The 21790-nt window shown below is 35.7% G+C and overlaps 1 protein-coding gene across 4 annotated transcripts in view; it reads right to left on the bottom strand.

Annotated features, from left to right (window-relative positions):
- LOC138696913 (uncharacterized) overlaps positions 1 to 21790 on the bottom strand; it is a 2004918-nt gene that overhangs the window by 554542 nt on the left and 1428586 nt on the right. The window lies entirely within an intron of this gene.

Below are 21790 nucleotides of genomic sequence, written 5' to 3'. Positions count from 1 at the left end.
AATATACTACTATTCTGGTTGAGTTTTACAAGACTAAACATTAGCAATAATATCCACGACTACACAGGCTGGCTGTGAAAATGATTGATATGTTTGGCTCAACATTTATATTTGTGAGCAACTGTTTTCTGTAATCAACTTTATTAAAGACAGACATCGAACATCTGTAACGATCATTACGATCAGTAGGCTACTGTTCCTTTCACCTGCCAACAGCATAAAACCTCGTTTTGATGTACTGATAAATAAAAATATAACAAAATGATATTGTACATTTAAGTAGCTAAAGAATTTCTATTATTTCTGTAAAATGAATATTTCTTTATTAATTAATAATAGTCCAAGATAGTTTTGCAAACATTGAACGGGAATTCATTTCACAACCACTCGTAATAGTACTCCCTTTTGTGTATATTTTGTACGAGATCACCCCTTCTTCCAGTCCACCTTCATACAGAGCGCAGCTAATATCTGCATTCCGCTCATGAGCTGTGAGCCGGCCCGGAGAGCGCAAACCTAGTGCAGGCCTGTAATAGATGCTACAGAGTTACCAACAACGAAAAAAAATATATTGTTGATAGGCTACAGTTTTATTGACGAAATCAAAATAATAAAAATATATTCTCAACAGAAAATTGTCTTTTATGTATTAGAGATGTTCCTGTTTTGATTTTCTCTAGATAAATCAAAACCTCTAGTGAGATTACTGTAGATAACATCAATAAAACTGTTCATTATCATCATTATATTACTCTCGTATGAAGTGAATAGGGACTGTCATCTTTATACCCTCTAACTTGTGGTCTAGTAAAACACGATACGCTGAATTTGAAGTCCCAACTCGTTAATGGTCAACGAATCCAACACAGGAAATACGCAAGTGAGAGGAAGTGTAACAAGTGAAATTCCACGAATCTATCCGAAAGGCCTGCGTGTAAGTCGTGATCAAAGGGGAAGCGGGCGGCTCGTAGCCATGTTGTTTTGTTACTGCTGCCTCCCGAACAAAGAGATAACCACTGCTAGACGCTCCTTAAATACATGTCACAAACTCTGTGGGCTTTGTGAAACTCCGCTGTTTGTTGCGCTAACAAAAAGGGCTCAATTTTTTTTCCCCCTTGAACGTTGTGAACGCATGTGCGTAACCACGAAATGAATTATGGGCACTCCGAGTATCTGTGCACCCGTCCCTCTGTCAGTTAATATTTGCACGCCTATCTGACGCCACCCGTTCTGTCTCGTAGTTGGGGGAGGGCCAGTGTTTGATAGTAATATTAAATATGCGACATTTCTGGAACTTTCTCTTAACATAATACATTATCCGACTGTATCAAATGCCGCGGTCCAGAGTTTTTTTACATAAAGTTCTGTGTATTAAAATACTGCATTAAATTTTACACATAATAATAATAATAATAATAATAATAATAATAATAATAATAGTTTTATTATCCCTGGCAGAATTAAGGCCATCAGGCCTTCTCTTCCACTCAACCAGGATCAAATCACATACAGAAAAATACATAGGCCTACCGGTATACAAATATTAACTTAAAAATAATAATAAACACAATAAAGTAAAAAAGAGAGATTGAATACATATACACAATCAGTACTTACTTACTTACTTACTGGCTTTTAAGGAACCCGGAGGTTCATTACCGCCCTCACATAAGCCCGCCATTGGTCCCTATCCTGAGCAAGATTCATCCAGTCTCTATCATCACATCCCACCTCCCTCAAATCCATTTTAATATTATCTTCCCTTCTACGTCTCGGCCTCCCTAAAGGTCTTTTTTCCTTCGGCCTCCCAGCTAATATTCTATATGCATTTCTGGATTCGCCCATAGGGGAGATCCGGGCAAAAGGAATAATCCGGGCCTATTTCTTAGAAACGCCAACAAGTAGTGCTATGTTGGGGAATAATCCCTACCAGATTTTACTGCTGGAACTGACTTGCCGTCATTCTAGATAGTAAGAGAAGTAGTCAGCCTGTGTTTGAAGAAAATTGACTGTTTTCTTAAAATATTTCAAGGTAAGAAAAACATATGTACAACATACAGCACTGCAGAAACTCTTTGTTATGTGATAGTAATATATAGGCGATAGAATTAGTTCTAAAATGCCATACTTACGAAGAAGATTATTGACGTTTATGTTTGTGTAACCTTAAATGAGAAGCGAAGTGGCGTCTGCGGGCAAAGTGGATAACTTATCCACTATATAAGTGTCAGCTGTATTTTTTTATATATTTGTCTATTGTTATAACGCGTGTTAAATCATTTTACATAGTGGAGGCATTAATTCACACTAATTAAATTATAAATCAGCAACATTGATCTTAATTTTTACTTAAAAAGGTCGTAATGTGTTTTCAGATGGTTTAATTTTTCAAACGGAAGACGGAGCAAGCCAAATGGTCTGAAGAAGCCATGAAGAAAGCACTAATAAATAAAATCTTCCAATCAGTGGTTCTGCTATCTGGCCATACAACCATAATGTGTTTGTTGATGAAGAGTTTGCTCCAGAAGAACTTACAGATCGCCCACTTGAAACAGAAATCAGCGAAACGACATCTGGCTCAGATTTAACAAATTCTGCGGTGCCAGCCTCTTCAGCGGCTGAAGAAACAGTTAATGCTCACTCAGAATCAACCACATCTGTGATGTCGGCATCTTCAGAGATTGACGAAATATTCAGTACATCAATTACACTGATTAACATGGTGTTTGTGTGTTGATTTATTTTTATTATCAGTGAATAGAAATTAAATAGATAGTTGAAAATGTTATAGGGATATTCACTTTGCCCGGGTTAATTATTCGCTTTGGCCGTGTACCCGGGCAAAACGAATAATTAACTATATTTTTTTTCTCAAATCATATCACTCTCCGTAGGTAGAAACGAATTGCTGTTTTGTAGATATGTGGACAACCTGTGTCACAACCAAAGTCATTAAGTTTTTATTTCGGGAGCACTAAAATATAGCCTGTGGCATTGTTTATTCTTAGCTTATCCACTTTGCCCGGGTTTCCCCTACGTGCTACATGTCCTGCCCGTCTCAAACGTCTGGATTTAATGTTCCTAATTATGTCAGGTGAAGAATACAATGCATGCAGCTCTGTATTGTGTAACTTTCTCCACTCTCCCGTAACTTCACCTCTCTTAGAGCCAAATATCTTCGTAAGCACCTTATTCTCAAACACCCTTAACCTATGTTCCTCTCTCAAAGTGAGAGTCCAAGTTTCACAACCAGTCCTTGGGAAGAACAGTATGAATGACCTATTATTATTCTGTATAGTTGTGAAAATTAGACTCTCACTTTCAGAGAGGAACAGAAGGTAAGGGTGTTCGAGAATAAGTGCTTAGAAAAATATTTGTGACTAAGAGGGATGAAGTTACACAACGCAGAACTGAACACATTTTATTCTTCACCTGACATAATTAGGAACATTAAATCCAGACGTTTGAGATGGGCAGGGCATGTAGCACGTATGAGTGAGTCCAGAAATGAGCATAGAATGTTAGTTGGAAAACCTGAGGGGAAAAGAATTTTGAGGAGGCCGAGGCGTAGATGAGAGGATAATTTGAAAGATGATTTGATTGAGGCTGATTATGAAAGTAGGGACTGGAGTAATTGTGCTTAGGATAAGGACTGATGGCGGGTTCCCTAATAGTACATTATGCAACGAGCCTATAATGATAGTAATTAAGACGCAAGTATGTTTGTTTATGAAACGAGCGCAAGCAAGTTTCATAATTTTCATACGAGCGTCTTAATTACCATTATAGACGAGTTTCATACGACTTTTTATGCTCGACCATATTTCTAACTTGAAATTATTCAGAAGTATTCATTTTATTTGTATCTAACTGAAGAGCGGAACTGACCTTGTGCAATACCTCGTAAATTGTGAGATGTGCGCAGACGCGGAAGTATTGATTTTTTCCGAGGAACAGATCTCCACATTGACCATGATAGCCTATAACCTACAGAGTAAACTAAATATTAACCTTGATATAACCTTGAAATTAAATTATACATTGAAAAACGAGATGACAAATTGAATTTATTTGAATATTATTTACAATTAACGCTAATTATTATAGTAACAGAACATAACCTTCTGCGACAGCATTGGATTTCCAGCCTCCGTGACGTTTCCCTCGTTGTCTTTCGATTGCATATCCGAGAATAATCGAAAACCTGCATTTTAATGAATAGGTGTACTTTAATGACATGCATTAAAGGACTGCTACCAGGTGTATAATTACTACATTTCGGCATGGTCGAGCATAAACGTATTTTGTAAATAAGTAAATAAAAAAAGTATGATCGCTGAATACATAAAAGAAATACGAAGAAGCGAATTCTAACTTATTGGGGTTGGTATAGCCTAGCATAGACAAATAGTTGCATCTCATAATGATCGGTATCACGATAGATAAACTGTAGTATTAGTGGCCTGTAAACGGAGATTATTGTGTACACAGAGCATTTTAGAGGTCTCAGTTGCACAGGAAACAATGCCGGCGGATGGCATTTATATAGCCAATATAGTTCGCTTCGTATATCCAGCCTGGAGCAATGCAGCTATTTGGCAATTGTATTGTAGAGGACGATGTAATACAATCACTGTCTCCGAGATTATGTGTACCCCATCCTACTTCCAGGAATCCGGGCTAACGTCTTCAATACAGAACTGTGTGTTGTAAAACTGAAGTATGCAAGGGCAAAGACAACAGAAGAATCAGGTTTCGAGAGGCGAACATTTGTCTAGCTATTTTCGACATATAACATATCGAGTAAAAAAAATATGACAAATATACGACCTAGTAAAATCTTTGAAACTGTATTTCGAAATAAGAGGACTTTCCTGCGAAAACTTGACCTGACATAGGCCTATACCGGGTGGCACAAAAATCACTTTGCACTTCACATTACATTTATTTTCTGTAATTATTTCACTTCTTTTTGTGTTCAAATTGTTTTCCTTCCAGGCGACCGGCGTAGCTTAGTCGGTTAAGGCGCTTGCCTGCCGGTCTGAAGTTACGCTCGGGTGCGGGTTCGATCCACGCTTGGGCTGATTACCAGGTTGGGTTTTTTCCGAGGTTTTCCTCAACCGTAAGGTGAATGCCAGGTAATCTATGGCGAATCCTCGGCCTCAGATCGCTAAATACCATCTCGATATCACCAATTCATCGACGATAAATAACCTAGTAGTTGATAGAGCGTCGTTAAATAACGAACTAAAATATTATTTTCCTTCTTAAATAGATGGAGGACAGTTAAATTCGAATTTATTTCCTAATTGATACACAATTTTAATTTTTTGTTTGTTGAAATGTTACTGCTGCAGCTTCATTCGAGATAAGTTAAAAAAATTGTGGCGTGGAAATTAAAAAAAAAGTTACAGTAATTTACTAAAATGAATATATCCGAGTCATTTTTTAAGACTATTGATACTTTTACTACGTCATACTATTTTTGACAAATAAAACGGCACGAAAGGAGTCTTTCAACCAATCATAGCTGCTTATTGCACAATGTTATCACTTCCCTAGTGTTGTTTAATTTTATCACTTCCCTAGTGTTGTTTAATTTTATCACTTCCCTAGCATTTGTTTGTTTTTATCACTACCCTAGCATTTGTTTCTTTACAATATTAAGTTATCTAAATTAGATAAGCACGGACGGCCCATTTGAAACTTAATATTGTATTATAACTTGCTTATCGGAACAAATCAAAACAAAATGAATTTGTTTCTTTGTTTGCCAACATTTCAAATTGCAAATACTTTACGGTACTACAAAACATGCTTTCCGATCGTCATTTGTTTCCCGCATAGATAGTCGACTGAAAATGGCGGCCCCGTTCAAAAGTTTTGGTGAAGCTAAGATTAGTGAAATAAAATTTCAGTTAGTGAATTAATATTTTATTGTATTATAGTACTTTATTTGTTCTAATTTTATATACTTTCTTCTAATCGTGTAATAGTCAATTAAATCCCACTCGAGTTTTGATTTTCTATAGACAGATCAAAACCTCTAGTGAGATTACTGTTGTTAAAATGAAAATATCTGTGGTATTTTATTCCTAAAATCAAGTTCTTTGAAAGGCACGTCGCAGATTTTTGTTTTTTTTTTCAATTATCCCTCCGTAAATTACAAGATTTTTTGCAACCCTTGGATGCGTATTTTTTAGACAATATGAAATTCGAAAGCTGGAAGAGTATTTCAGACAGAATTATCAGTGAGAATATTCCAAGCACTCTGCACGATAAGGGCTTCATAATGACATTACACTCTGTTGTTTATCACCAGTTTAATTCACCTGTCCTCAAAGACATGCTAATATACGCGTGGTAGAGGAATGGATATGTGACGAAAAACATGTGAGAAAATTTGATAACGTTCTTGCAACATTATTGCATGTTGGAAACAGTCTGTGTATTACAGAAGACTGAAAAATCAGCCTATATAAAATGTTTGTACTGTCAAATGGCTCTTTGTTCCGACCACTTCATTTCGAATCCACATTATTTACTTATGACTTATAAGGAACCTGGAGGTTCATTACCGCCCTCACGTAAGTCCGCCGTCGGTCCCTATCCTGAGCAAGATTAACCCAGTCTCTATCATCATAACCCACATATCTCAAATTCATTTTAATATTATCCTCCCATCTACGTCTCGGCCTCCCTAAAGGTCTTTTTCCCTCCGGCCTCCCAACTAACACTCTATATGCATTTCTGGATTCGCCTATACGTGTTACATGCCCTGCCCATCTCAAACGCCTGGATTTAATATTCCTAATTATGTCAGGTGACGAATAAAATTCGTGCAGTTCTGCGTTGTGTAACTTTCTCCATTCTCTTGTAACAGCATCTCTCTTAGCCTCAAATATTTTCCTAAGCAACTTAATCTCGAACACCCTTAATCTTCGTTTCTCTCTCAAAGTGAGAGTGCAAGTTTCACAACCATACAGAAGAACCGGAAATATAACAGTTTTATAAATTGTAACATTCAGCTTTGTTGAAGAGCAGACTGGATGACAAAAGCTTCTCAACCCAATAATAGCATGCATTTCACATACGGTATTTATTTTGCGTTTAATTTCCTCCCGAGTGCCATTTATATTTGTTACTTTTGCTCCAATATATTTTAATTTTTCCATCTCTTCAAAGGATAAATTTCCAATTTTTATATTTTCATTTCGTACTATGTTCTCGTCACGAGACAAAATTATATACTTTGTATTATAAACGCTAATTTATAATAAATAATTATAGATATTACAATTTTTCCACCTCTCCAAAGGATAAATTTCCAATTTTTATATTTTCATTTCGTACTAAGTTCTCGTCACGAGACAAAATTATATACTTTGTATTATAAACACTACTTTATAATAAATAATTATAGATATTACAATTTTTCCACTTCTCCAAAGGATAAATTTCCAATTTTTTTATTTTCATTTTGTACTAAGTTCTCGTCAAGCGACAAAATGATATACTTTGTATTATAAACGCTACTTTATAATAAGTAATTGTTGTTAACCTTTCTTTTATAATGATAAATGAGCCGAAACCTTGTGTTACAAGTCCCTGTGACCTACGGACGGACGGACTCACGCACGCACACACACACACACACACACACACACACATACAGGTGGCGAACAGAAAACTAATTTATGTACTATTTCTTTAACATGCAATATTACCTTAAACACTACTTTACGAACGTCTATTATGTAATGACAACACGGTTTAGAACAAAGACGAAAGAAAAGACGAGCGAATCAAAAGATAATTGTGAAGTGTTCTTGTTAGGTGAAGACATAAGCCATAATCCTGCGTTTTTATGGGCGCTAGTTCTGGCGTCTTCAAGTGCTATTGAACCCGGTGACGTCCACACTGCCTTATCTCGCACACCCAGGCGCATCATTTGGTCTTGTTTGTCCCGCTTGTGTGGATATAAGTTATCTGGGCTCACGAGCAGATTTAGTGTCTGTGCGGAACTTGCTGAGGCGCGGCCGCTTTGACTTGTCGCTGTCTTCTCGGGGTGAGCACCACTCAGACCTACTTATTTATTCAATGTCATTATTTAAACGTGAAGTGATGTTTGTTTATCACGCCGTGCCGCGAAGACATGGGACTAGCTACCGCAATCTCTTCACCCTTAACTTCCTACTACATCAACTTCATATGCTTTACCATCTTCTTCATTTCAGTCGCCGTCTTCTTCATCTGTATCACCTTCTTTTTCTTCTCTCTCAATTCTTGTTCTTGTTTTTTCTGTTTTTGCTTCAACGTTTTCATTTCATCTGAATCCCTAAAGCAGCGGTGACCAAAGCGGGTGTCGTGATTACATCGTGTAATCACAGACATTGAAACGGGTACGAGGAGTTTCCTATACATTGCTGTGTTTTTCATTCACATACTCAATGCAAGCAGTGGCGGTATCATGTCGCTCTTCAAACTCTGTCTCTACAAGCAGTAAGAAGTGTTTTCGTAAAGAATGAGAAGGAGAACTTTTTTGTTGTTCTGTAGGACAAAATTAATATGTTTACATTGCTCAACGGTCCAATTAGGAGTATATAATAGTACATTATGCAACGAGCCTATAATGGTAGTAATTAAGACGCAAGTATGTTTGTTTATGAAACGAGCGCAAGCGAGTTTCATAATTTTCATACGAGCGTGTTAATTACCATTATAGGCAAGTTTCATACGACTTTTTATGCTCGACCATATTTCTAACTTGAAATTATTCATAAATATTCATGTTATGGTTATGTGCGAACTGACCTGAATTGTGAGATGTGCGCAGACGCGAAAGTATTGACTTTTTCCGAGGCCGAATGTCATAGACCTTGATAGAGAATAAGATGAACATTAGTCTGATATAACCTGGAAATTGATTTAGAATTGAAAAACGAGATGACAAATTGAATTTATTTGAATATTATTTACAATTAACGCTAATTATTATAGTAACAGAACATAACCTTCTGCGACAGTATTGGATTTCCAGCCTCCGTGACTTTTCGCTAATTGTCTTTCGATTGCATATCCGAGAATAATCGATACTTGCGGTTTTATAACGGTACAAAGGTGACTTGTCATTGGCTGAACACCTGAACTTTAATGAATAGGTGTACTTTAATGTGGTGCATTAAAGGGCTACTTCCTGGTGTATAATTGCTACATTTCGGCATGGTCGAGCATAAAAATATTAATTGCCACTCTGAATAATGTATTATTATTATTATTATTATTATTATTATTATTATTATTATTATTATTATTATTATTATTATTACTACTACTATTACTGACCACTAAGTATATGTTTCTATAATTCTTCTGTACATGCATAAATATTAATATTTTTAGATCTTCTCCTTAAAAGGATGAAATTATTAGGTTTTATCTCAATTTTAATCTTCATAATCTTTAGATGAGGGTAACTATTTATTAGTTATTCATTTAATAATAATGTAGAAAAACTGATTGAATATTATTTGCCAACGAACTGTTAAACGCCAGGAATTGACATTTCTTAAATCATAGCCAGGAAGAGAAAGATGAGATAAATAAATGTAAGGAAGTCAGCCATCTAATGGGATTTGAAATATCTCGTGCTCTAAAGCCTTTTAATAGAACAGAATTTCTCAAAATAGCTTAAATAACTTGTCTATAAGAAGTTTTTCATTTTGAAAAGCTACGAATTTCTCGACCAAGTATCGAGAGAAGAATTTAGATAATTCCTGGTTATATTCAAGAGGAAGGTTAAAAAAGGAAGCAAGAAAAATGGTATATTATTCTCTCGCTCTTGATGACAGTAGTGGCATTACTGATACAGCATAGCTTGAGGCAGGATTGATCAAGATGTTAGTACAGGAACCACCACTGGTTGTAGTTTTCATACTAACTACCTTTCCTCCGTCTCCCTACTTCATAGGATATCTACCGCATGTAATCACTGCAGCTCGAGTTTTGGTTACCGCTGCCCTAAAGGCACAATTAAAAAAAGAAAGTAAATAAGTTATATTTGATTCTACTCGTCTACCACACGATCAAAATTTATAATGTACAGTAGTGGCAAAAAAAACCGGTCCGATCCTTGTAGATGATTTCAGAGCCTTGTTCACTCCGGAGCACGATAGACTGGTAACTAAGACTTTCGTGGTTCGAATCCTGCCTGGGAAAGAAACTTTATTTTGTTCCTCATTCAAATTTATTCCCAATACTTTCCAATTGCTGGTAAAATTCATGTTCTGGGAATAATAAGTTAATTAAGTAGTAAAATATCGCTGCAATCGAAAAGTATTGGGAATAAATTTGAATAAGGAACAAAAAAAAGTTTCCTTCCCAGGCAGGATTCGAACCACGAAAGTCTTAGTTACCAGTCTATCGTGCTCTGGAGTGAACAAGGCTCTGAAATCAGCTACAAGGGTCGGTCCGGTTTTTTTGCCACTACAGTACTTTAATCTTTTCCTAACGGAAATAAGTTCTGCTATAAAAAAATTATTTTTTATTTGCTTGAGGTTTCACATTATTTTCATTTCGTCTTCTAGTGTCCATATACAGGGTGATTCACGAGGATTTACCGCCACTTACGGAGTTTATTTCTGAAGACATTCTGAGTAAAAAAGTCACATAAACATTTGTCCTAATCTCAATATTTTCAGAGTTACTAATTTGAAGTTGTTAGAAAAATACTTTTTTTCTTTAGTTTTAATTGTAACAGAATATTACAAATAGAGAATTAACTTGAATAATTTCAAGGGAACAATTGTTCCGGGACCGGGTATCGATCCCGGGACCCTTCGCATAGCGTACGAATGCTCTACCGACTGAGCTATCCAGGAACTATACCCGACACAGTCCCAATTTTTCCCTTTATATCCACACAACTCAAGTGGGCTGACAAGGCGCGAGAAACTCAACTTTGAGTGCACACCAACTCTGTGTGACTTGAAATTGTGGTTTTCTGTTAACATACCTACAGTGACGTATATACTATGCAAATCTGGCTTTCAGGTAAACCTCCCTGTGAAGCATACTTGAATAATAAGCAGACTTGAACCTGGGTAGCTCAGACGGTAGAGCATTCGTGCGCTAAGCGAAGGGTCCCGAGATGGATACCCGGCCCCGGAATAATTGTTCCCTTGAAATTATTCAAGCTAAGAGTTTTACCTGAGAATGAACTATTCAGAAGTGTCATTTCTTTAATTGGCTAGTGTTCTGAAGCTAAAAATGTGTTGTTAATTGCTTTGTACAGATTTTGTTTTCCAATTTTTAACTAAAAATTACATCATTCTTACGCACTTATCATAAAAATTGTTACAAATTATATGACTTAAGGACCTTGATTCTTTACAGTTTAATTATGCATCCAAATGCACAGTCTTAAATAATTTAACCCTTTCAGACCTGAATTTATATTTTAAAAAATTGAGAAAAAAAACTGCTCACGTAATCATTCTGGGGATCCAAAATTTCCAAATCAAGTCTTCAAAGAAAATCAAAATTTGGGGACAATTTTGACCCCTGGGGCCCCAAATTTTTAAATTTTATTTTCAATTCAGGTATAGAAAAGTTTCAAAAATAATATTCTCCTTTTCTATCGCATTGAATTTTTCAAAATATTTAAAAGTATCGAAGATATTCCAAAAAAAAAAAAAAAAAAAAAAAAAAAAAAAAAAAAAAAAAAACAATGTACTCTATAATGTACATCAGACCTGAAGGGGTTAAAAAAGTGGTGTGATTTGTAATAATTGCTGTGATAAATGGATAAGAAGAATGTAATTTTGTAGTTAAAAATGAAAAAAAAACAAATTCTGTACGAAGTTTCTATGGAATTAACAACATATTTTTAGTTTGAGAATACTAGCTAATTAACGAAATGATGCTCCTGAATAGTTTATTCTTTATCTGTAATATTCTTTTACCCTTAAAACTAAAGAAGAATAATAATATTTTACAAATACGTGGGGTGGCAACACTGCTGTGAAAGCGAAACGAGACGGAGTTAATTGTTGTCACTTCTACCGCATGTTAGTCTATCTCTGCACTCTTCCCCCCTAAAAGAACTCTCCGTCCGACTCACAGCGCATGCGCTGTGAAGAGTGAAGTTAGTCTCCTGTTAGTTACAGCTCTAAGCGGTTGTGTTTCGCCATGTTTACAAAGCAGGAACAGCGATCTTGGCTGAATGTTAATGTACAGTATTTCCGTCATTTTTTAAGCAGCATTGCGAAGAAAGCGCTCACACGTTTTGCAGAACCCTCCCATCATTTTGCAGGATAACGCAGGGGCGCACATGGCACAGCCTGTAGCTGATTTGTACTGTCGCTGGGGGTGGGAAGTGCTTTTCCATCCACCACATTCACCGGACTTAAGCTCTTGTGATTATGACTTAATTCCAAAGATGAAGGAACCACTTCGTGACGTTCGATTCCGGACTGTTCCCGATATTCTGCAGGCAGTAGGGCGGTCCATCAGAAACATCCACAGAACAGGAGCTGCTACAGGGATACTACGACTTCCACATAGCTGGCAACGAGTTGTAGACAACGCTGGTTACTACATTGAAGGACTGTAGAAGTTTCACAGATGTATCACTTATATATTCGTAATAAATAAATAGTTGGCATTATTAAAGTTATAACCCGTGTAATTTCAAATTAATGCAATAATTTATTTATTTATTTATTTATTTATTTATTTATTTATTTATTTATTTATTTATTTATTTATTTATTTAGAATATTAACTTGCAAAAACAACAGCACAAGGCCAATTACAGTTTTGCACGATACAAAACAGAACAAAACAACAAATGATGATGAGAATGAATGATAGAAAATGGCAATGAGATGAAATACAAACAATATAATGGTCTACATAAATCATTGATCAAATAATAATTATAAAATTAGTACAATGAGATAATTGAAATAATGGAATAGTCTACATTAATCAATTGACCAAATGCAAGAAATAAAATGGACAAATAATTATTAAAATTAGATCAGTGAGTTAAAAACTCAAAGATATACTACACATTAAATGGATCCAAGTTGAATCCATGCAAATTAGCATATTTAATGCATCTGTAGACCGGAGAGAGAGATTTAGCATTCTTATTATAAAACAATTTATGAAATCTTAAACCATTAGCAGGAATACGAAGACTGATATTGCTTATGAAAGATTCACAATCAATATCACTCTTAATGACTTTGCAAAAAAATAAATAATCAAGATCCTGACGTCTCGTGAACAAACTACCGCAATTGAAATAATTGCATTTAATCTCATATTTATAATCGGAATTTGGTAAAAATCTATAAGAACACAAGGAAATAAGTTTTCTTTGAATATTCTACAATTTAGCCGAGTCAGTGGAAGTAATGGAGTTCCATACAACAGATGCATATTCAAGCTTGGATCTAACCAACGTATAGTATAAAATTAATAAACACATAGGAGTGGAAAAAGAATAAGTTATAGACCTAATTAGACCAAGCATTCTTAACGAATGGGTATAAATATATTGCACATGATCATGGAAATATAATTTTGAATCAAGTAGGAAACCAAGGTCTCTAATACAATCTTTCCTAGTAATTACGACATTACTGAGAGAATAGTTAAATTTTAGGGAGATAGTTTTCCGTGAAAAGGAAATAACAGAAGTTTTGGATTGATTAATTTTCATTCCATTTTCAACAGACCATTGTGAAATTGAATTAATGTCATTTTGAAGAATTTGACAATCAACCAAACTATTAATTTTGCGAAAGATTTTGAGATAATAATAATAATAATAATAATAATAATAATAATAATAATAATTTATTTTAGCTGGCAGAGTTAAGGCCGTAAGGCCTTCTCTTCCACTCAACCAGCAAAAAGTGTACGTACATATGTATGAACTTACAAAGAATTCAACAATTTGATTTAGACAAGAGCTACATGTATGGGAGAGCCGGGTAGTATCGGACATCGGGTAATATCGGACAGTGAGTTTCTTTCATCTACCACACGATGATAGCACCTGATTGACATGGTTACGTTTCTGTGATGTCGCATAGAGAAACGTAGCCATGTCATTCAGGTACTACCATATGGTGGTAGACGAAAGAAACGACTGTCCGATATTACCCGATGCCCGATACAACCCGACTCTCCCCTATACAAGAGTTATTTACGAATTAAACAACAAAATACTATGAACTATTAATTAAACACTGAAATAGCGGAATTAAGCTAAAATACATACAATGTTAATATATTTCAAATAATACTAGATAATAGAAAGAGATTATTATGAGGCAATTTTGACAATACAGGACTATCAGGATACATGTCTAAAGGAAGGAGTAACAATGTAGACAGTGATAGTTTTAAGTCAGTACTATTGGAGTGAAATGCTAAGAAGGTTATCTTTTAAGCTGTTTTTAAAAGTGTTTGTCTTGCAGCCCCTAATACTTTGTGACAGGGAATTCCATTGTCGCGAGGTGGATACTGTAAAAGATGATGAATAACGAGATGTTCTATGAAGAGGTATACTTAACGCGCCACAGATGTGATCTGGTATTTACGTCATGGTTAGAATATAGATAAGAGAAACGAGACGAAAGGTAATTTGGTGTTGAAGTGTACAGAATTCGAAAGAGTAAAGACAAAGAGTGTAAAGTTCTACGTTCTTTAAGACGGAGCCACGAAAGACTTGCGAAGGACGGCGATATGTGATCATATCGTCGGATGTTGCATACGTATCTGACACACATATTCTGAACTCGCTGTAACTTGACTGACAGACTGAGTAACGCTGAATATATTGAGATTAGGACACATGTTTATATGACATTTTTTGCTAAGAATGACTTCGGAAATAAGCTCAGTAATGGCGGTAAATCCTCGTGAATCACCCTGTATAACTACGGTTGGACTCCTGTGTCATAGGCAGTGGCGGTGTGTCAGTAAGAGCACAAGAGCACGTGAACACCTTGTTTCCATTAATGCACTAGTTTTATTATTTAATACCGTATTGGCGTAGTGGGGATGTATAATATCAGGATCGAGTATTTTAAACTTCCCGCATCTTGCATAAACTTCTTATGTTAGCTTGGCAATATCCGTTCACGTACAAGCCGTGCTCTTTTCAAGAAGGTTACAGAACTTTCACGCATGCGCGGGAGAAAATTGCCTTTCGCTGGCCGCTTATGACTCGTCAAGAGCACAAAGCATCAAGTGAACAGTGAATCTGTCCTACAGATGTCAGGTGCATCGATGCCTATCGTTTTTTTTTAATTGGGTTATTTTACGACGCTGTATCAACATCTCAGGTTATTTAGCGTCTGAATGAAATGAAGGTGATAATGCCGGTGAAATGAGTCCGGGGTCCAGCACCGAAAGTTAAAGAGCATTTGCTCGTATTGGGTTGAGGGAAAACCCCGGAAAAAACCTCAACCAGGTAACTTGCCCCGACCGGGATTCGAACCCGGGCCAACTGGTTTCGCAGCCAGACGCGCTGACCGTTACTCCACAGGTGCGGACATGCCTATCGTTTACGTGCTATATATCGAGGAGAAAAGTCTGTATTTTAGCCTGCAGGTGTCAGCATCTCACTGTCGGAACGTTTACTTTATGTCGATGTGTGTACAGTGCTGCTACGAGAGTGTAGTTTGTGAATTACTATACTTCAGTTTCGGCATATAGCATAGTTTGGCTTTCAAACACGTGCTGGCTGAATGTGATGGTGGTATGAATTTAAATATCTGTATGGTGGTGTATATTATTTGAGAATAATATTTACTGGCATGTATTTATAGTAATCAATCCATGCGAATGGGATTACAGTACTGGTATAGGCTATAGTGTATCAGTGTGTTGTGAATCAAAATACAGTATATTACTGAACACGCGCTTTTGTAAATTGTTTTATGTATTAATTTTTAACAGACGTAAACAATGAACTCTGTTCAAGTAATTTTGAAGATGATACATATATAATGTTAACAGTTTTCAGAAACTGTTGTTGAATATGGCCATTAAGTCATTTAATATGCGCTCCTGTATAAATATGACGTGTATCGTCTTAAATGCAGGTAGTAAGGCCGTAACGTAATACTACGAGAGGAGTTCTGCCGGCGCCGTGGATCGTGTCCCGGCATGGCTCAGTTGGTTAAGAGCACTCAGCGCGCACAGCTGAGAGGTCCTCGGTTCGATTCCCGGTGCCGGTACGAATTTTTCTCGTACTTAATGGTAATAATTTTGAAGAGTAAATAACTGGGTAAACTGGCTTTCCAGGAAAAATTGGAAATAAAAAGACTAGGTTTCATTATTATTATTATTATTATTATTATTATTATTATATGTTGTTTTGAATTTATGTACGGTTTTTTCGACAGTGAAACATTGGAATCATGACATTTCATATTAGGCTAAAAACGTACGATTTCAAATTCTCTTCGATTTTGGAACACAAAATTGTAAACACACATAATAGATTAATTCCTGAAGTCAACGACCTGAATATTCCACCTGTGAAACTGGATAAAACAATCATCCCGTTTAGCTTTACCGTAAAAAATCTCGGAGTGCATTTCGAATCTAATCTTAGTTGGGATACGCATATTAAATATACATGTAAGAAGGCATTCTCTACTCTCCATTCACTAAAAAGATTGTATCATTATCCATCTAAATTAAAACAGACGCTGGTACAGACACTCATTCTACCTCACTTCGATTATTGCGACGTTTTGTTCAGTGATCTCAGGATTGATTCCGCCCAGAAACTACAGCGTGTTCATAACGCGTGCGTCCGCTTCATTTGTAATGTTCAATACTATGATCATATCTCACCTTCTTTCAAGAAGTTATCATGGCTTAGGTTACATGAGAGGATAAATCTGCACTCACTTTCTCTCGTATATCGAATTATGCACACTTCATCCCCCTATTATTTATTCGCTCGTTTTCATACTCTCTCTCGCTATCATAATATTAATACTCGATCACAACGCGATAACACGCTAGAAATTCCACTTCACACATCATCTCTGTATTCCTCATCTTTCACTGTTGCTACCTCTCGTCACTGGAACTCTCTGCCGCCTGAAGTCAAGGGCTGCCGAACATTGAAATCTTTCAAATCCAAGTTAGAAAATTATCTTATGACGAGTTGCCAAACTAACTTACTATTATGACAAGTGTTGTATTGCATGTTTCCACGTATTCACATTTTTTTTTTATGTTCTAGTGATATTTAACTTATTTTATATTTTTGTTTTCATATTTTCCGATAATGGTATATCTCTAATGTGATAAGTTGAGCTATATATAAACATAATTTTACTTACTGTGTATACTTAAAAATATTGTATTCATTGTATGCTTTGTACTGCACTATTTTATTACTACTATTAGTATTATTATTAGGCCTGTTATTATTATTAATATTATTATTATCATTACTATTCTTATTTATTATTATTATTATTATTATTATTATTATTATTATTATTATTATTATCAATAATTGTCTTATTTTTTTATACTTTGTAGGCCTCATTTATTTTTGACCTGCTGTTCACATTTTATTATGCTTTTTTCTTCCTTTCTGTATGTTATATATTATGTCTGATTTCTTCTTACTTGTTGTTTACATTTTATTATTATTATCTTATTCAGTTTTGTGTGTACTTTGTAAATTTGTAGTGTTTCTATAACACAGTTTTTACTCCTGGTTGAGTGTTTTTTTATTGGGTTATTTTACGACGCTGTATCAACATCTAGGTTATTTAGCGTCTGAATGATATGAAGGTGATAATGCCGGTGAAATGAGTCTGGGGTCCAGCACCGAAAGTTACCCAGCATTTGCTCGTATTGGGTTGAGGGAAAACACCGGAAAAACCTCAACCAGGTAACCTGCCCCGACCGGGATTCGAACCCGGGCCACCTGGTTTCGCAGCCAGACGCGCTGACCGTTACTCCACAGGTGTGGACGGTTGAGTGTTAGAGAAGGCCGTATGGCCTTAACTCTGCCAGGTTAAATAAATCATTATTATTATTATTATTATTATTATTATTATTATTATTATTATTATTATTATTATTATTATAGTATTTTATCACGAGCCGCCACTGGTCATAGGGTCAGCGTAACATCGTTTTCTAATACAAGAGAAGACACGGAATTAAGAAGGAACAACAAACTTTGTCCTAACCAAGACTGGAAACCGCGACCAAGGTCTACGTGCAGCGTCTGCTACATACTGTACATCACGGTCACGAAAACATATAAGTAGTGCAAACAATGTGGTTGTTAAGGTTAAGGAAATCTGCGGCGAATTAGACAAACGCATCCACAGCGCTGCGTGTCGCAGCAGCTGGAAACTAATCAAGGAACAACTGAATTTATTAGCGTCCGTCGGATGAAGTTCCCACTTGATGTGGTCAGAGGTAACCTTACTTCAAGCCCCGTCGTCGTTGTGTGAGCGGAGCTGGGGTGAGGGCAGAAAACGTGTTCGAAGTAGCTGCTCCATCGATCGTCCAAAAAGCCAAAGCAACCCAAACAAGAGGGGGAGGTTTTGAAACCCAAGCTGTAAACAAAGACCACAACAAGCCCTTCCCTCTTGTTAGCAGGTTTTAGAGTTGTCCAGATTAGTTGCGTCAGGGAAAGTTCGTCCCGCTGGCTTCCTAATTATGCGGCACAAAGAGACAACAACCGGCTTTCAATTGTCCTGCAGGAGTTATCGTTGAGTGTATCACAATACGCGATTCGGAAAACGGATACCTGCTCCCTTCATTAGCGAGGGGGTGGCAGCGATTCAAGGGACATGTCAGTAGGACCATCTTCGGCTCTACTAGACTTAAGCCCTGAGCGTTTAGATTTTCCATCTGATAGATTTGCCCAGAATTCCTTAGAGCGGCTTGCTTTACACCACTGGTTTCCAACCTGTGATTGGAAAGGAGCATTTTAATTAAACTTGCCTTTATTATGTTTTCTGATTTTTTCAGCTCCGGAATATCTAAGTTATATATATATATAATTTGAACTGGTTATGGAAATTACTGTAAAACGGCTGAACGGATTTTAATGAGTGACCCATCATTTTGAAGCTTGGCATCCAAAGATTTTCATAAAAATAGTAACTTTCAGTGAAGCGTTAGTTTTCCTACATAATTTTCCTATTTTCCAAAATCCATCTTTCGTCAGTTTTGAGAACTAATTGTATTTCAGCAGTCGGCCGTGATTTCAGAATAAAACAAAACACACACTACAATAAAAAAAAAAAACAGACTATTACACGGAGGCCATTACCTGCAAGATTGCTGACATATTTAGAGTTCAAATTCAATTGGTTATTAAAAACTTCAAGATTTGCTAAAATAATTTACAGGTCTGATTCTGCGGTGTGTAATTTGTTGAGTACAGCTGTGTATTGGATATTAAAATCTACAAAACTTGAGGTGGTGTGATAACATTATTACATTAGAAATGAAATATTGTTATAGTTAATGCCAGGATGTGGTTATTTTTCATTAGTTATACATATTAATGCTATATTGATGATATAAAAGTGAAATATTTTTGGGTTATATAAGTAGATGTAGAGAATATATTAAATTAAATCTTCATTTCTATAATTTACTGAGTGGCGGATATTTTCCAAATGAACTTACAAAACTAACGTAAGAGAATAATATTGTTATTAAAAATCAAATATTTTTATAGTTATCAATCAAATGCGGTTGAGTCTTTTTTTATAAACTTATTGGCGGTGTGGTGTAGATATTTATATGCGTCATTCTCTTCAGTATTGGCTCGAGAGAGCGCAAAAATCACAATTCCTAAGGAAAGATCAAAAGATATTACTTACTGATAAAATAAGAAGCCTACAAAATTTGTACTCTACCGATCATTTCGGCAAGATCTCTCAGCAGGATAACATGATTTTACCCTCTACATTTCAAGCTCTACGTGCAGCAAGATGCTATGTCTATTGTTCGAAAATATAGCAAACCTGACTTTAACTTTCACCTACAATTCCCAATGACCTGAAATAGCCATTGCTTTACTGCCACATGAAAACCCACTGATCGTCCTGACATTGTTAATTGCGTTTTCGCGTTGAAACTCAAAAACTGAAGGTGGATAAGGTCAAGAAAAAGTATTTGGCATAAAAAAAGCATTCAGAAGGAGTATATGTCATTATTATGGAAGCAAACAACTTTCATTTTTCATTGAAAATCTGAAAAAAGTTTTATTTGAACGTCTAATGAACTTAATTTGCAGCATTTGCTGCACAAGCCACTAGAATATTATATGTCTCTCTCGTGTTAAATTCTATCGTACCTGGTTAACATGTTTCGGCCTATTAAGAGCCTTCTTCAGAACTGGTTGTTGCAGGTCTTGGTGCCTTTTGTTTTGTTTCCTGTGAGGGTGTGTTTGTGTAGTGTAATGTGGAGTCAAAGAGTGTGTGTGTTCTGAAATTGAGTTCTGTGTTGAGAATTTCATTTGGATGTGTTTTTGTGTCTGTATATTTCGTAATTTCGTATTGTACTAGTGTGTTTAGTTTCTGGCTTTTTGGTTGGATGTGTAGAATTTCTATGCCTGTGTTGATGTCTCTGTAGGCGTGATTAGCATTTGTGATGTGTTCTGCATATGTGGAGGTGTTTTGTAATTTTGTTATGGCTGTGATGTGTTCTTTGTAACGTGTTTGAAACGATCTGCCTGTCTATCCTATGTAGAAGTTGTTGTAGGTGTTACATTTGATTTTGTATACGCCCGTGTAGTTGTATTTATTTGTTTGTTAAGATGTTTTTGTAGAGTATTCTTTGTTCTGTATGCGATGTTGTAATTTAATTTCTTGAATGAGGTTGCAATCTTGTGTGTGTTTTTGTTTTCAACACATATTATATATTTGAATTTTTCCACCTCTTCAAAAGATAAGTTTCCAATTTTTATATTTCCATTTCGTACAATATTCTCGTCACGAGACATAATCATATACTTTGTCTTTTCGGGATTTACTTCCAAACCTATCTCTTTACTTGCAATCTGAAGGAATAACCCCCCTGAAATTAATGGCATTACTTACAGGTTCGCCCCATATATTACAATCGTGTTTGTTGATTTTTTTTATAATTTTGCGAGGAAATTGCTAATTTAAAAGGTACGGCACAATTTTGTAATTTATTTTACGTGTCATAGGAAATTTATGTTATTACGGAAAATTTCGTCTGAATGCATGTAACTTATTCATATTGAACAATATATATTGTATAATCTGTATGTATTTTCGTTATTCTGTCTATAATTTTCAATTTTAATATGAACCAGATTGACAAAGAATAAGAATAAAGTCTTTCATTAGTTTGAAAATTAGTTATGTTATTGCACAACACAGATTCACTTTTGTGTCTTCATATTTCCAGACTTCCATTCTCTTATTTCGACTCCCTTTTGTACATAAAACTGTACATATAGGGCTATAATACAGTCATGAGTATGTAGACTACAGAAAAAGTTATACATTTGGACACTTTCGACTGAATCATATAGAATACCGCAATTGTACGGAAGCACTTCAATATCTAATTAAATTTAATTAATTACCAGCAGTTATAACTAAGTGAAACAGTAATTGAAGCGAATATGATTCCGGGAACGAGTTACTCCGACAAAATTGAATTCTGTGTGTACTCAGGGGAAAGCCGGCAAAAATTTTTGGCGTCATTTCTGCACAGGATGCGGATACTC

This window comes from Periplaneta americana, chromosome 3 (assembly GCF_040183065.1).
Source record: "Periplaneta americana isolate PAMFEO1 chromosome 3, P.americana_PAMFEO1_priV1, whole genome shotgun sequence".
NCBI lineage: Eukaryota > Metazoa > Arthropoda > Insecta > Blattodea > Blattidae > Periplaneta > Periplaneta americana.
Note: the sequence above shows the minus strand (reverse complement) of the source record. Positions and strands in the feature narration are given on the sequence as shown.